The sequence below is a fragment of the Conger conger genome, chromosome 16, assembly GCF_963514075.1.
Source record: "Conger conger chromosome 16, fConCon1.1, whole genome shotgun sequence".
NCBI classification, from domain to species: Eukaryota; Metazoa; Chordata; class Actinopteri; order Anguilliformes; family Congridae; genus Conger; species Conger conger.
Genome location: NC_083775.1, coordinates 30901038 through 30917499, shown reverse-complemented (window position 1 = coordinate 30917499; position 16462 = coordinate 30901038). Strand labels below are relative to the sequence as shown.

Sequence of the window (16462 nt, the reverse complement as noted above, 5' to 3'; positions counted from 1 at the left end):
GACATCCCAGGGTTCTGGGAAGAAAGGGGTGTGTCTGGTGTGGAGGGTCTGATGATGTCGTAGTCTGCTTGGTGGCTCAGTATTCTAGCAGCTTGCATTTACCCATGTATTTCGAATTTGCCAGAAGCTGCAGGTCTGATGAAGCTCTAACGAGACTTTCAAGAATTTCGGAAGTACATAAAAAATAAAAAATAAAAAAAAAGATTTGTCATGATTACACAGTATTCTATGACTAAAAAGACACTTGCATTCTTTTAAATGTTAAGAAAAGGAGGGCTCATGGGCTTGGCACCCTTTCATCAAATGGCCTTTTGCAGGTGCAGATGAAAGTTTGCTTTGGCACGTGAAGTACAGGTCACACTTGAGACAGTGACTCTGGGTGACAGTTGGCTTGCATTTCATTTACTCACCAGCGTATTTGTGGGCACTCAATGTGCAGAACCCCGCTTTCTTGCTCAGTGCTTCGGTGTTGCTGGTATTCCTGAACATCTCCGCCTTTATGTTTCCTTTTCCGAGTTGCGTGGGGTGAGCAGCAGGCGATCATTGATCATTTACACAGACATTTGGCAGCTTGATGTAATCTCTTTCCACAGCTTGTCTTATTGTTATTTTCAACTTTTATTTAAGCAGGAAGCCCATTAAGATAGAAATCTTTTTTTGAGGGAGACCTGGTCAAGATAACAAGAACAGAAAACAGAACGCACAGGTTCTCACACGCCCGGCGAGATGTGTTCTGATGAGATTTTTCAGGCCTCAAGGTGTGACAGTGGTACTCTAAAACCCTCTCATAAAGTCCTTCCTTGGTGCTAACGTCATGCCCCCCAATGCAAGATCCCCCCATGCCTGTTCCCTGGTTAGAAACTGCCGGTGTTTTACCCCTGACTAGCTTCATGTGGACCAAGACCATTAAAAGGCCCAAAGGTGCTTGCTTCCAGGACCTGAAATTTCGGAATTCTTAGGGTGTGAATGTTATTTAATCTGTCTGAACTGCTCACATTTTTGTTCTTTTATTGTTGTGTTTTTAATATAACGTGGGCTGTTTCTTGTTTAATTTGTGAATTTATGCCTTAGTCTTGCCATTCTGTTGGCCGAGTACTTTCCCTATCTTGGCTAGGTCTCATTATGTGAAAGAGTTTTCTATTCTCAGTGTGATTTCCGAGTAAAATTTAAGGTTAATGATGACACCTCCAAAGAGCCACCTGCAACATTAAATACGGCAAATGTTGGATAGATGAAATGTAATTTTAGTCAGTCTGATAAAGCTGGTATTTGTTATGGCTCTTGAGAGTGCCTCCAGCCCCCTTCTGTCTTGCTTTGTGAGCTGGAAAGGTTAAGGAGGTCATGACAGTGTGAAGGGGAGGGGCATGTGACATAAGAGCAGGGCTAAGCGATGTTCTCCTCCTTCAAGCAGAAGCGCAGAGCACCGCGACGCTGTGGTAAAGGTTAGCACTATTGGATTTACAGCATGCCCTTTGGTTTTCAAACTGATCCTCCTCACATTCCGGCCTCTCACTTCCCTGCTTTTAATAGGCTGGCTGTACTCTCACTCTGCTCATGAACTAAACCCTCCTGCTACTCTACTCATGAACTAACCCCTCTTACTACTCTCCTCATGAACTAAACCCCTTACTACTCTACTCATGAACTAACCCCTCCTGCTACTCTAGTCATGAACAAATCCCCTCTTGCTACTTTATACTCTCACTCTACTCATGAACTAAACCCCTCTTACTACTCTCCTCATGAACTAAACCCCTCTTACTACTCTACTCATGAACTAACTTCTCCTGGTACTTTATACTCTCACTCTACTCATGAACTAAACCACTCCTGCTACTCTACTCATGAACTCAACCCCTCCTGCTACTCTACTCATGAACTAACCCCTCTTACTACTCTACTCATGAACTAACCCCTCCTGCTACTCTACTTATGAACTAAACCCTCCTGCTACTCTACTTATGAACTAAACCCCTCCTGGTACTTTATACTCTCACTCTACTCATGAACTAAACCACTCCTGCTACTCTACTTATGAACTAACCCCTCCTGCTGCAATATAACATTCATCAATGCCTCTGGGAAATGCACTTAGGATTTTACTGGATTCTCGATGCGAGAATTTAATTGTTTCCCTTTTCCTAAAAAATCAAGTGCTTATTCTCTCTGTGAATTAATTAACTTTTATCAGAACATACAGCAATTTTATATTATGTGAACAAGTTCATATCACATGGCCATAGCAAAGTGATTTTTCCCAAAGTTTAATCCTGTGTTCAAAGTGTTCAATCCTGCCTACGTGACTGGTTTTTAAGGAGTGGTTTGCAGTTACTGTATGGTGGTGTGTAGCTGGCCCCTATTGTGGGTCCAAAACAACCAAGAACTGTATTGAAAACACAAGGATGTATATTTTGTATCCATGAATACCTATTTTTACTCCACATTACTGTATTCTATTCCTATTTCCTCTTGAAAGACATTTTCAGTGCAATTACTCCCAATACACCAATACATTTCTCCAGCTCAGGTCTCTGACATTGTTGCTAGCCAGAAAACATGAAGCTTTTTTACCAAAATTTTAAAATATTAATATTAAAAGGCATGTTTGCCAGTGTAATGTTATTCTGCTGTAATGAATAGCTACTTGCTTTAGAAACGTAGTTCTGTGGTAATAATCTGAGGTTCTCTGATTTGTGCCATTGTGTGTGCCATTGCCGGCAGTGTATGCTACGCTGGGCTCGGAGTACATGAATTTTGCAAGGATTTAGCTGTGTGTTGGCACGCGTTTGCCACAGGTTGTCACTAGGTGTTAGCAAGTCAGAGACTAGATCAGGACCTACTCTTTGTCCGGGCAAGTCCCAGAACTCCCTATATTTTTTAACGAGCCTGGTCTCACACTAATTTGACGACAGTTGACCACTAGCAGTTGAAGCTAACAGTATGTTAACCAAATCTGAGGAACTCCAACACGTGCATACAAAATGTTTTTTAATATTGTTAATATTACGTCGTACCCCTAACCCTAACCTGTGTTGCTACAATTTGTTTGCACAGCGTCCTTAAGATTTTATCGGTCATGTCGTCTGAGCCTGGCAATAGTCTTGCAGCGGATCAGACCAGATTCTCACACACGCTCAGTCTCCGTTTTTCAGTTTCCTACAAACAGACGTTAATGCAGCTGGATAGTTTGGCCTCTGTCTCAGCTGTAAAGAGACCTGTCACCGACCTATCCCTGCTTGCTTTTCTTAATTTGTTTCTCCAGATTGGTCCTCTGCCTGTTTCTTATCGCCACGAGCATGTAACCCTGCATTTGTATTCCTTGTGTCTCTGTCTTCGTTGCACTGCGATGTTCTGCCTCAGCCTTCAGGCCGAGCTATCATCCTGAATGGGGCCTTGCAGTCATTTAACTTGCCCTGTAAAAATAATGGTAAAAAGCACGTGTGAGGGATTCCACATCCGGTTCTCGTCGGCCGCTGGATTCAGGGTCCTCCCACATTTAAGCAGAAGTGTAAATTGATGAGTCAGGGAGGCTCTGTGCTCTTGGCTGAGGCCGAGGGAACAGCTTGTACGTAAATATTAAACACGAGAGCATAAAAAATAAAGAATCAATTCCAGGCTGATGCACTGATGTATGGAGTCCCTTCGGTTAATAAATTCTGCAGTGTTGCTGCACACTAATCTGAGAGAGGAGTTTTCTTAATATATAAATTTTGTTTGGGAGAAAAACAGCGTGGCAGTTTATTTGAGAGGTACACTCTCAGTCAGAGCGCACTGTGCTGCAGCATTGAAAAATGGATGCAGTACATTTAACTGTAATACATATTTAACCGAGTGATAGGAGTGATATTTGTGTGTTGTGGTATTACTATTTAAATATATATCTATATTTTTTTTATTTTAATCAGATGATCAAATAGGCACTGGTCCTTATCTTTTTGTGCAGGTAGCAGTTGAAATTGTACTTCCCTCTTTCAGCGCACTTATCCCTGGTTATGGGTATGCACTTTGCATTTTGTTGTACGTCGCTCTGCATAAGAGCATCTGCCAAATGCCATTAATGTATTGTAATGTAACGAGTAGGAATTGTGTTGTATGAAATTCCCATATTTTGTCGTTACTGAAGCAAGCTCTAGCTCTAATGATATTTGCTTACCATGACAATTGCACTTTTACTGTATACCGCTTGGGATAAATACATCTGTGTATAAAACATGCAATATACCACATAGCACACTGCTGAACTTAGTCACAGGAATGGTGGGAGTGTGTTGAATTGTGTGTCGTAGATCAAGGGTAATAGAAAACCACTGGTCTGCACTTCAATTAGTGATCTAAGCACTTGCATTTGTGTTTTAAGTCACTCAGTATAACAGTCTGCAAAATTCCTGTAATGTAATGTAATGATTATTGATTTACCAAATGGGTTTCCTTTTTTGGGATAATTATTTTCTGCTTCAGCAAAAATCCATTATCTCGGGCAGGATGTGGTGATAAGGACTAAAAGTCACAGATGAAAGACCCTAAGGCATTTTAATGTTGCAGTACCAGTCTCAAGTATATACCCTTAATGTTTTCATGTTGTTCAACAGGCAATCAGTTCAATTCCATTTCAATTCATGTTGCTTTATTGGCATGACAGAACATTACAGTTTGTATTGCCAAAGCATATACACTCCAAGCACTTTATTAGGAACATTTTTAGCAGTGCAATGCATACAGTCATGTAGATATGGGACAGGAGCTTCAGTTAATGTTCACATCAACCATCAGAACAGGGGAAAAAACGTGATCTAAGTGACTTTGAACATGGAATAATTGTTGGTGGCTGACAGGGTGGTTTGAGTATCTCAGAAACTGCTGATCTCCTGGGATTTTCACGCACATTAGTCTCTAGAGTTTGCAAAGAATGGTGCAAAAAATTATCCAGTGAGCAGCAGCCACACGATTGGCTGATTAGATAATCATATGAGTAAGTAGGTGTAATAAAGTAAAAATGTTCCTAATAAAGTGCTTGGTGAGTCTATATGCAAAACATAAATTTCACATTGAACAATACTAAACATGAAAAATCATTGTAAACAAATAAACACCTAACCATAGATTAAAATAAGAACAATCATTAGCGAGCGTTCGCGGTAAATCACAGTGGTGAGTTGGTGTGGGACTGTATGGGGAGGACTAGGATGCGCTGTGGCTAATCAACAGATAATCCACCCCCTGCTGGGTTTACTGCCAACTCATGTAACCAGAGCTGGTGCACTGCATTAAATTACTAGATCAGTAAGAGATTACAACGGAGAAGGGATAAAGACGACATTCTGAATGCACACACATACACGCAGAAGCACGCATTCGTGCACACACACGGGTACACACACACACATATAGTACACACACAGTCACTCATTCACTGCTAATCTCATATACAGTGCCCTCCAGAAATGTTGGTATCCTAATCTTGCACTGAAGATATAAGAGAAATCTAACCTTTAATTGAAAAGAACCAAAATAGTTTCATCAAGAAATTACTTTTTCTCAAAACCATGTTAGTCAATTGTTGCTAGCCTGAGACATTTTTTGGACCAAAAAAATGAACAAGACAAAAACTGAGATCCTCTAATGTGAGAGGATTGAATTAAAAGCCTTATTGGACAGCAAAGGCACTGTTTCACTCCCCACAGTGCCCGTTACCTGAGAGAGGGGTACACGTGATCTTCTATAACAGGGATCACGTGTACAACAGCTTTCTCATTCTGTGTTCTCATCTTGCTGTTTTGGACAGGGTCTGTATTCAGGGGCACATTGCATACTAAAATATACGCACTAAACAGTAGGTAGTATGTTTTGTTGTACATAATTTGAGGACAGTATTTAGGCTGTTTCGGACATGGCACTGGTGATTCCTGGGTCAATCATTTACTCACGTATAATGTCTATGGAACTAGGCATTCTCCACCTGAAACTACTACTAAAACTAAATAAAATGAAAACTAAACAGTTATGATCTGACACACAAGACTTGAAATGAAACCAAGCTGTTCTGTAAATTGTCAATTAATTTGAAAACAGTGTTACCCTTGAGCATGGTAAGTGTGGCCTACTTAACCTGAATTGCTTCAGTAAATGCCCAGTTCTATAAATGGATACTATGTGAAATTGTAAGTCACTCTGGGTAAGAGAATCTGCTAAAAGCCTGAAATCTACATGTAACCCATTTATATCAGTGGCAAGCCCAGGAAAAAGTAGGGTCTCCAGACCTGTAACAAAAGGGTTTTTGAAAGAGGCACATAATGCCTTATTCCCACCCCATTAGCATACTTAAATGAGTACTGTGAAAATTACATCTAGGGAGCATGTTTCCTTTGAAGTACCAAGCATGTATAAATTAGCCTCATGAGGGTTATCGAGTGTGTGTACGAGTTGAACGAGGATTAACTGTTTCCCTGCAATTCAGCCCCATATACTTCCTTCTCCAGTAGCCCCACTGAAAAACACAGAGCCAGAAATGATCCTATCCTGAGTTTAACAGCAATGGAAATTAATGTTTTTTCAGCATGACATTTTAATCGAACTGATTACCCTACCATTAGAAAAAGTCAAAGGTTATAATTTTATTAAAGCGGTATACTATCAGGGTTAAAATATATTAAAATCTTATGAGTTTTCTTGCAGTCTGACCCTGCATTTATGAAATCAGAAATCATTATAAAAAAGTGTCACATCATTTACAAAAAAAATAAAAAATTAGTTATGGTGTGTTTTATAGTAAAATGTGGAGTGGAGTAGACTCCATTTTTTTCTACAAGGATAATATTGATTTGGGGCTTAAAATTCAATGAAGAGGCTTTGCTATATGTGCTCCGAGAAGGGTGGGCTATTTAAATGTCAAATGAAATAAAGCCATTTGTCATTTTGCAGGACTCATGGCTGCCTAACACAACTGCACATACCTGCCACCTACCAAACACAACTGAGCAGCATCAGTATAAAATAAACCAGTTTAATGATCAAATTGCTCTCCATTTTGGAGCTGATTCTGGGCTGAGTAGATGCTATTTGACAGTGCTGCCCAACCCTGCTCCTGAAGAGCTACGGTCCTACAGGAGTTCACTCCAGCCCTCATAGAGCTCAACCTTTTCGACAGCTAGAGATCTTATTGAGCTGTTAATTTGTTGAAATGAAAACCTCCAAGACAGTAGATCTCCAGCAGCAGGTTTAAGCTGATGAAGTGAGCCATGCTGTTCGTACATCTGTTTTTGTGGGGGGGTTTTTTGATAGGGTTTTTTTTTGTGTTTTATTTGATAGGGTTGAGGCATGAGATCAATGAACAGTACATAAACGAAGAGTGTTAGTGCCAGTGTCTGGCCGTTTAATCCATCTCCTTCAGGCACCGCAACCTAAATTAGTCATCGTACTTCCTCTCCCATCCTATCACGTCCCTCCATGTGAATCACAAGGGGATGTTTCTGCTCATCAGGTTCTATGATCATCACACGTCCTCCATTTTGTGAAACGTCTTCTTAGGACACAGCCGTGCCTTTATCTGCTGTGGAAAGAATATGGACTCCAGCCTGCAGCGTTGGTTAAGAATTAGCAGAACATAGTCACCATTATTCCCCCTCTTCTCTCCACTTTGAGGTGGCTGAGAGTTCCATATTTAGAAGCACTTTCTGTCTGAATTTTTTAATCAGTGCCTTTTAGTGAACTTCGTACTGTGTTGTATTAATGGGCTCAGTGCGGTACTGTGTTGCGGAAGCGCTGTCATATGATGGTATAATAGAACTGCCTGGGGCACTGCCATTGATGGTGACCATTGAGCAATATACACTGACTGAGAACTTTATTAGCTAGACCTGTACACTAGCTCGTTAATGCAAATATTTAATCAGCCAGTCATGTGGCAGTATCTAAATGCATAAAAGCATGCAGACGTGGTCAAGAGGTTCAGCTGTTTTTCAGACCAAATGTCAGAATGGGGAAGAAATGTGATCTAAGTGACTATGACTGTGGAATGATTGTTGGTGCCAGACAGGGTGGTTTGAATATCCTGCTGCTGCTGATCTCCTAAACCATGTTCAGTGTAGTGTAGGGGTCCTCGCACGGGACTCCAAATTATGTAGGGTCCTCGCACGGGCCGCCAAATAACGCAGGGATTTTACTCTCTACGAAACTGGGGCGCCAGTTAAACGTTGTGTAGCAGTATAACTGCAAAAAGTAATCAGTCTCATAAAATTACTATTATCAGAAATATCTAACCACAAATTTAGTATTTTAATTAATAATTAAAATAACCAATATTAATGATTAAACATACCGATAACCTGAAGGTTGGAAGTTCTCCGAAAGACTGCTTTAACTCGGCTCTCATGTCTATGCGATTCCAAAACGGACACCAGGGTTTAATAAAAGATATTTATTAAACAAACGTAAAACACAGAACAGATAAACTAACGGGAAGTTAGTAAGGAAATTTAGTTGGGTATGTGTGTGTGCGTGGAGGGCGCAAGCGCGCGTGTCGCTTGAACAAAGGAAAGGTAAAAGTGGGAGTAGCTAGCTTGGGTAAGCTAGAATTCTGGGTGTGTTAGTTATTGTTAGCTGTGAGAAGACTACTTGCGTAGTTTACTCTATATATGCGCAAAAGACGGCGAATCAATTCACGTACATATATAGCTAACAAAATACATTCCAATGATAAGACGGCAAATATGGAAACACAGATTCACAAAAACAGTTACGACTAAACTAAACACTGGCTATGCCTGAATGTTTGTTCTCTTACTGAGTCCATACGCATTGAATCCAAAAGACGTGCTGTCCTTGTAGGAGCCGCGATGGTGCTGTGAATGTGTGTCCCGGAGAGATGCGCAGGCTGGGGCGTCTTAGCCGCGCGTTGTCGTCTGGTCCGCTCGGTTGCTGGAAGGATGGTCGTTGGTCCCTTTTCCGGGTGGAAAGTTTGTTGCTGTTGTTCGATGGTGAGCTTTGCAGGAGTAAACTGATGTGGCGTTCCGCGTACACCAGTTTCCACTCGCTATAGGCCACGAAGTTACCGCGAGGTAACTGGGTGTGTCCGTAGGCCTGGTAGTGCGCTGTGCAGCATTCAGCCTCTGTCCGAGTCTCGGAGCAGATGAGCCGAAGCGAATGGCCAAAAAGGGTGCGTCGAAGAGAAGAAGCAGAAGAAGCAGAAAAAGCAGAAGAGAGATCCCAAGAATGTGTCTTGCTCTTATACGGGACCGTTTATTGCTCCCGCCATTACGGGATTGGCTGAACCAAGTTAGACGTCATTCGTGGTGGACGTCGCAGAATTTTCCTGTGGGAATGTGGAAGTTGTAGTCCCTACAGTAGCGCTGGTCAACCAGCTACCAGCTGTTTCAAAACCGAGCTTGAGCAATTTTTTTCAGCATGGCATAATTGCATGTTGCGCGATTGCATGTGTATAAATACACGAAATAGCCTATAGCTGGGACTCATGCTGTTCTCCTGAACCTCCCTCCTATAATACTCAGTTTTACAAGCAGATTGTAAATTGCTTCAAGATACACTCAGAAGATTCAGTAGATGTCCAGGAAGGTGTCAGCTGTTGTCCGAATTTACCTGCATTTTGGTAGGCTAGTAAATGTTTGCAAATAGCTACAAGCCAGCAGCCTAACTAATACCCATTGTGGTAAATAACCATAGCATGCATACCTAGATCCCCTAGGTGGTACCATGGACTGTAAAAAATATGGACAAAGTGTCTGTGACGTCACTTATTTGCCTTACACAGGCTTGTGAGAAGTGTTTTGACACCATGGAAGTGTAGTTTCCGGGCACCACCATGTTGTGTGAATTGGAGTCAGGGACTGTGCAGTAAGGAGAGGGGGGTGCTGTACTGGGTCGAATCGGAGTCGTCCGCTACATGGACACTTCTGACCACACCTGCGGATGGTGGCCCATCCTGTCTCATCCATCTCTGGACGCACCCCGGTGACTTGTGGTACTGGACCCAACCTCGAGCTGGTGAGCGGGAAGAACCACGTCCGCTGCCCATCCGACATTACTGCAGTCGTCTGTTTCCGTAGCTGTTCCGCTGCATCTTAATCCCACTCTGTTCCACCGCACCGGATGCCACAAACCTCCGGCCTCACCCCTTTGCACAAGTCAGCACCCGGATACCCTGCAGGAAAAAATCTACTCAAGCTATGTTTTTAATCAGCTGGCAGCTGGTTTGCCTGTTCGCACCAGCTCTCAGCTCGACATGGTTTGACCAATTGAAGCTATGTTTTGAAACAGCTCGTAGCTAACAACAGCAAACAACTCAGACAAGCTATCACCACTACCTGGTTGACCAGCTCATACCCAGCTAGACCAGCTTTATCACCAACTTGGCCATGCTGGTTGACCAGCTCATACCCAGCTAGACCAGCTTATGACCAGCTCACTTGGTCAACTGGTCAAGCTTGCGTAGCAGGATTTTACAGCAGGATTCATATCAGACTGCTTAGCCATAGGGTGTTATTCTGTAGCCACTCGAGTTCCTCCATATCCCGCCGTGCAACAGCAGCTAAAGCAACACCAGCATTCACAAAGCAGTGCTGCGACTGTATTCAGTTCAGCCGCAAAAACACATCCAGGTCAGGAGTAGTAATATCCCGCCAGGAACACTTATGGAGCATTGAACAAGTAGAGCAAGCCATTTTCTCCAGCACTCCAGTTTAAGTGCTTTGATTAGATAATAAGAGCCTCTTGTAAACGTCCCATCTTTAAAAAATTTATATTGTTGATTAAAGCTGACCACAGTCATCCCAGCTCAGCAGAAGCTGGGAGAAGTACGCGATCGCTACGCTACGCAACACTGACGCGTGCCTCCCGATGAGACTCCGATGGATTCCTTCCGGAAAGGTCTTTCTACCATGTTGCACAATAGCCACAATCTGACTTTGTTTTTTTACTTGCGCCAGGATTGACTTATAATTTGTCACATAACAGCGTCTATTTCCATCACTGCTGTTGGTGCCTTTCCCTCAGACACCTTCTTCACACCGAAGTCACAGTAACTCTCCCTGAATGGCACACTGCACTGGCAAAGACTATACTTTTGGTTGATCAGTTCAGGCAAGGGAGGATAAGGTGGTACTTACCAAACTTGCATTTGTACGCAACATTAAGGTGTGAGCTTTAGTTGAACATATAATTTCCCATCATCTCTCTCTGTTTGCATTTGTCACTGTTAATCACCAATTCCCAGACAGAGCCCTGTGGTAGTGGATTTCCAGGCACAAGAACTCCAACAAGAAGAATCCTGTCTCAGTCACCTCCAGTCACCTCTCACACTGAGGCTTGAGTAAGGCTTGGGCTGATATCTTAATCGTGAACTAAAGTTCATAACTATTAGCTATTAAAGTATTAACTATTCATAATTAAGAAAGATGTTCATATCACAGATGATGGGAGTATGATTATGGTTGCTACTGTAACTGCCAACTGACTGCTACTGCTCCAAATGCCTGTAGACTGACACGGAAATGGGTTCTCTTCCTCAGTAAATCACTCTGGATAATAGCATCAGAAAAATGCCTGAAATGTAAATGTTCATGGTGTGATACAGAATATACATTTCAATATCATTTTTGGATTACTGGAAAAGCAGATGTTCAATAAATAGTCCAGATTGGAGGCAACAATGCACAGAAATATATTGTATATTGTAAATATATTGTATATTGTTTAGACTGTTGCACCTAACAGTATGACAGGTGAGTACATAAACACTGTTTAAGGAAACCATGTGTTAAAATTATGAACCTATTGGTCTCAGTTCTCAGAAGTCAGCTTTTATTCAAAACCATATATACTGTAGGTGTATTGTACTTTGCGCAAATGATGTGTCTGAAAATGCGAAATGTGCCTCTGATGGGCTGCATTGCTTGTTGACTGTATTGTAAATTGAATTATGAATAATGCATGATCTGCCTTGCTCCAGTAATGTGGATGCTAAGAGACCTTTTCATACATACTGGCTGCTGTGCCAAACAATTGTGTAATATGTCCTAAGGAATTTAATATGTCCTGCAGTTCCCTACCAGTGAATGAAAATGAAAGTGGAGATGTCCTTTCCTCTGTAATCATGACCCTGCTTCTCATTTTTGGTCACACACAGAATTCATGCAACATTTCCACAGAATTATGCCACCACTCCCAAAAGGAAAGCAAAACAGTTTAAACATTCTTCTTGTCCACTGCAATGTGTTTGTCCACTGTCCTCTCTTCAATATTCAGATTCAAAAGAGGCACCAACAGATTTTTATATGAAAAAGAAAACAAATTGGAAACAAACCAACCAACATTTTTTTGTTAAGTTGAAGTTGTCAATAGATAATGATGCTTGATACACCCATCTCATTGTTCACTCAATTGAGTCAGTGAACGTGTGCTTGTTTTTGGGTTTGAAATTAGGAGGAGGTGATTATGACAGTGTCACGACTGCTGTCTGTTCTGGCCCCACGGTGGTGGAATGACCTTCCTGCGCATGTCAGAACAGAGTCTCTGACCACTTTCAAACACAGACTGAAGACTCATCTCTTCAGGCTGCACCTTTCCCTCCCTACCTCACCACCATGATTAGTATTAGTATCGGGGTATTCTAGCAGCCAGCCGTGGTATGCTAGTTTAAGTTGATGTGTTCTTCAAGGGTTCCAATTTCATCTCAATGGTCACGCTAGGACTCGGAACTGTACTGTCCTCTAGGGTCCTCATCACACTTGTTCCTGTGTTCGATCTGCACTTCGGTGTATGTCACTGTGGATAAGAGCATCTACTAAATGCTTTGTAATGTAATGTAAAAATGGTGGAGAACTGGAGCCTGGCGGCACGGGACATTCCTTTATAGTTTTGGTATGAATTTTAGGCAGGGTAGCCAACATTCCCCTGTGCCTTATATGGGATGCTAAGATCTTAGTCAGATTCAGAGTTGATGTCAGGGGTTCTGATGAAATTGATGGTGGGTGGCACTGTAGGGCGTTGCTGGCAATGTTATTAATTTGGCATTGCTACACTGAAGGACAGATGTCCCTGCACAATTTAAAAAGGGACATTAATAAATAAGCACTGTTCTCTGGAAGAAATTGCTGTACGATCTGCTTTGGAGTAACTTGAAGTGTACACATTTGCCACAAATGCTCCGATACTAGCCATTGTAAAGCCAGCAGTTCATCAGAGACTTCTGTAAGTATCTGTTTGGGCTAATAAAGAAACATACACAAACATTGAAATAATATCATACTCTAGGAAGTGAACTACCCATTTAAGAGCAATGTGGTGTTTTTAGGAATATTTTATGTGAATATATACTTAAAATATCTCCTATTCTGTGATTGGCCAGGTCTTTGTTGTTCTTCTCCAGAAGATTCTGTGCAAGAATAATAATATGCTTTGATGATAGTCCCTAAAAGATTATGTTTGATGGTAGCCCCTCAGTATGAAAAATTTTGGGTAAATTTGTAGTTGCTGAATTATAATTTATGGCACATGCAGAAGTTTCCTGTTGATCAATAAAACATTGACTTGATTGTTAAATACGACGCTTCTAACCTCTCTTGATTTTGTACAAAAGCCAACATCTGAAGTATACAGCACAACACTTAGACAAGCTGGAGACTGTCTAGAACAAAGTGCTGTGGTCTGATGAAACAAAACTTTTTGTCCACAACCATCAAAGATACATTTGGAGAAAAACAGTGGAAGCATTTAAAGAAAAAAAAACACGTTGCATGCCATTAAGCATGGGAGTGGATCCATAATGCTTTGGGGTTGTGTGACAGCCAGTAGCACAGTGAATAAATTGAAGCTGATTGAGTAATGGGGCTGGTTGGGTAATGCAACAGGGCTATGATCCAAAACATATGTCGAAATCAACCCACAGTACCAAAACCAATGAACTGTTACTGACTTCTGATGAACAGGGTGCTCAAACATTTGCACATGCCGTTTGCACTGTTTGAATTTTTTGGACTTGTGTTGATGATCTGGGCAGATTGATGTTTGATAGTATCCCCTTAGAGAGCAGATTGATGTTTGATTGTAGGCCCTTTGGGAAGAGCAAAGTTTGATTGTAGGATCTTCAGACAGAGCTATGTTTGATTGTTGGATCTTCAGACAGAACTATGTTTGATTGTAGGCCCTTTCGGGAAGAGCGATGTTTGATTGTAGGATCTTCAGACAGAGCTGTGTTTGATTGTAGGATCTTCAGACAGAGCTATGTTTGTCATAAGATCTTCAGGCAATGTCTAATGGTAGCTAATCCCAGCCTGCCAGAACTTCCTGTTCGCTGTGGTTACCCAGGGCATTCACACTGCAGACAAACCCTGGATGCCAGTTGCTAACAGTTACTGTCACTTTACACCTTTTACGGGAAACTGTGGGGGGGGGGTGTGTGTGTGCAGCTGCTGAGCTCTGAGAGCAGGAAGAGGCTCGAGCTGAATGCGTGTTGCTGTTCCTGTTTGGTTCCCTTCTGATCAGCTGACTTCCTGTCTGCCTGCCTGTGAAAGGATGTGTACAGTTTGGCAAAACTGATTCACACACACACACACACACTCACACTCACACTCACTCACACTCACACTCTCACACACACACACACTCACACGCACACACATACACACACACACACACTCACACTCACACACACACTTACACTCACACACACTCACACACACACACACACACTCACACTCACACACACACACACACACACACACACATTATCGTAGATGCTGGACTCTAGATTGAGTACAGGGTTTATATTTACACACAATCCATATATGCAGCTGAATATTTACTGACAGTTCAGCTCTTGTACACCTTGCTCAAGGGGTACAACAGCAGAGCCTCCTGCCCAGGGAATTTAACCTACCTCAAAATATGAGGCAAACAACACAAGGTTGTAACCTGTGATGCCAATCTCCACATTGGATGAGGGAATGGTCCAGTGGCTGGTGATTTTGAACACAGCGGACGAATGAGGGTAAGGGGTGGAACCATTCAAAGACCCTCTGCGAGAGTTTGTTGCAGTGGAGTGACCAGGTTTCAGATCTGGCTGGTTGGATCAAGTAGGTTATTCTGTAGGAGATGGAGAGACAGTTTTCTGCAGGCTACGTGATCGAGTTTTAGAAAAAACATTGCAAGAACATTCTGTGTTAGTAGATGTGACCTGGAAGTGCAGGTAGGCAGGAGGGGGAAGTCGGGTGGCCAGGAAACCGTTTGAAAGGAGAGGAGTACATCTGAGAAGGTCATGCCCTTCAGAGAGCAGAGGAGACGTACTGGACTGAAGTGAGCCATTGATAAGAGAAGATGGAAGGAAAGATGTCCTCAGAAGTGGTCCTGAGAAAGGGGGATGAGGGGCTTGGGTAAAGAGCACAGATAGTATTTGGGGAAGTGAGACGGGTGCGTGGGGGGTTGGACCCAAAATGCATGACTCAGACAAAAGGGGTGAAATGAAGTTGCGTCAGGGCTTTATTCAGGGAATGCCCAGTGAGCGATGTTCATACACTTAAAATCCAGCCAAAACCGTAACCAGGAAAGCTGTCAGTGGGGCAGAAGTACAGGCGGACGGTAGGCAGGCTCAGGGTCGATGACGGCGCAAGAGTCAAGACCGAAGTCTGCTCCGCAGGGCAAAAGCACCAAGACAGCAGGCAAAGTCGTGGTACAGGCAGGCAATGGTCAACAAAACAGAAGTCAATAATCTTTGGTCACTAAACGGGCTTCGACCGTAACGGGTAGACAATGGCTTGCCAAAACCGCTAAAGCGTGCATTGACAAACAGGAGGCAACAATTTCGCAAAGATTTGACATGAAACTGAGCTTATATGCAGGTGTAGACAGGTGTAGACAATTAGCTTGAGAGCAGCATGAGAATGGAAATCAGATGTGGAGGATTGACAAGTTAACAAGATAATTAGTAATCGTTAGTAATAAACCTATCCTGCCCTAGCGTTACTAAATTAGTAAATGACATGCACAAGAAACGTAAGGTAAACATGAACACATGGTTAGAATGTTAGTATTACCTGATCTAGCATTAGTAGATTAGTATGAAGACAGGGGAAATTGAAACAATTAGGGAAGCGTGAGTGACAGAAAGGGAGAGAGAGAAAGCATGAATGCAAGGTTTGCAGAAAGACACAAAAAAGTGTATGCTAAACAATGAACAGAACAACATAACATGAAACGACATAAATTGTGATGTAAGTTTTGCAAACTGTGACATGAATAAATGATATAACGTGGCAAGGCAAGACTAAGAAATAAATCATAACAAGAACTAAACATGAAACATAACATGACATGAAAATTAAATGTAACAAGAAATAAAGCATGGCGAGACTAGACTAACATAATACGTGACATGACAATAACGTAACTAAGACAGTAACTAAACATGAAACATGACGTGACAAACATGAAACGTGACAGTAAGTGGGATGTTAAG

The 16462-nt window shown here is 42.1% G+C and overlaps 1 protein-coding gene across 5 annotated transcripts in view; it reads left to right on the top strand.

Annotated features, from left to right (window-relative positions):
* LOC133114258 (signal transducer and activator of transcription 5B-like) overlaps positions 1–16462 on the top strand; it is a 61726-nt gene that overhangs the window by 20918 nt on the left and 24346 nt on the right. The window contains exon 1 of one of the 5 annotated variants that reach the window (XM_061223489.1): positions 9874–9996. The exons of the other annotated variants lie outside the window; for them this stretch is intronic. The gene's annotated coding sequence lies outside the window, so the exon portion shown is untranslated. Of the gene's footprint in view, positions 1–9873; positions 9997–16462 lie in introns of those variants that run through there. 5 annotated transcript variants of the gene reach the window in all.